A 1,323-nucleotide genomic window follows, 5' to 3' on the forward strand; every position below is an offset into this window, starting at 1 on the left:
TCGACGGCACATAACAACAACAACAACAATGAATGGCATTAGTGAAAAACCAGGCAATATCACTGAATGGAGAAAGACTGACAGGTTTTACCTGAACACTATTAGTATAAAGATGCCTGCTTTTCCCACTTTTTACAGAACACTGGGAATTTTTGCTAGAGGACATAGATAAGAAAAAACATTCAAATGAGATTTGCAGATAATATGTTTAGAAAACCCTGACGAAAACACACATTGGTAGGCGGGCACCGTCTAGTTCTTCTAGTCTCAAGGGCCATGGTGTCCTACAGCTGATTGCTTCTAAATGCTGTGTTTTTTTTGTTTGTTTGTTTGCATTCTTTTTCACTTCCAATGCAGGAGATTGTTAGCTGCATCTTAGATGGCTGCTTGAAAGCTTTTTTAAGACCCCAGTCGCTATTCACCTATGTAGGATGTGGAGCAACACTTTCATGTATTTTGTTGTGCCAATTGAGTCTCGTGTCCCCCAGTAGTATGGTCCTTAAGCAGTAGATCTAATTGGATCTCTCTCCCATAGTGTCAGGTTGTCTGTGAGGGATTACTCTATGTCTGTCTTCTACTGTTTCTGTCAGGACTGCAGGTATTTTGTATCACTAGTGTCTTTGCAAGGTTAGCCTCAGCTGAATCTATCCTTGTTCTAGAGTATAATTCTGTTCACATTTCAGGTGTTTGGTGTTAATGGCAATGCGGTATTGTGGACACATTGGTTGGTATTAGCATCTGTCGTCTAGGCCTTATGTGCACAATTCAATGTACTCCCATTTCCTAATGTTATTTTGGTGGTCTTATATACTTCCACTATATTCTTCCCCCTACCCATGTCAGTGTGTAGGCCCCAACTTAGCAAAATTAATCCCTTCCTTTCCCTCCCCATCCCGGTAACCTGCTAAGTGAGTTACCTTTCCCAAGCAAACTCTTCTCTTTCTTTTTACAGTAATGGGCTCATACAGTACTTGTCCTTTTGAGATTGACTTATTTCACTTAGCATAAGGGAAATAGCACTTAGCATAAAGTTCATCCACGTTGTGAGATGATTTATGTATCCCTCACTTGACTGCTAACCCACCAAACACTCCTTGGAAGGAAGGTTGGGCAGTCCTACTTCTGTGGTGATACTGTCTCAGAAACCCAAGGAAGGGTTGCTATAAGCCAGGGCCGAATCGATGGCACATAACAACAACAACAACATTGTTTTTCAATGTAGCGTAGTATACCATCACGTGAATGTTCCATAATATGGTTATCCACTCATCCATTGATGGACATTTAGGTTGTTTCCATCTCTTTGCTATTGTGAATTGTGCT

This window comes from Orycteropus afer, unplaced genomic scaffold (assembly GCF_000298275.1).
Source record: "Orycteropus afer afer isolate SDZICR_OR568_19922 unplaced genomic scaffold, OryAfe1.0 scaffold00727, whole genome shotgun sequence".
NCBI classification, from domain to species: Eukaryota; Metazoa; Chordata; class Mammalia; order Tubulidentata; family Orycteropodidae; genus Orycteropus; species Orycteropus afer.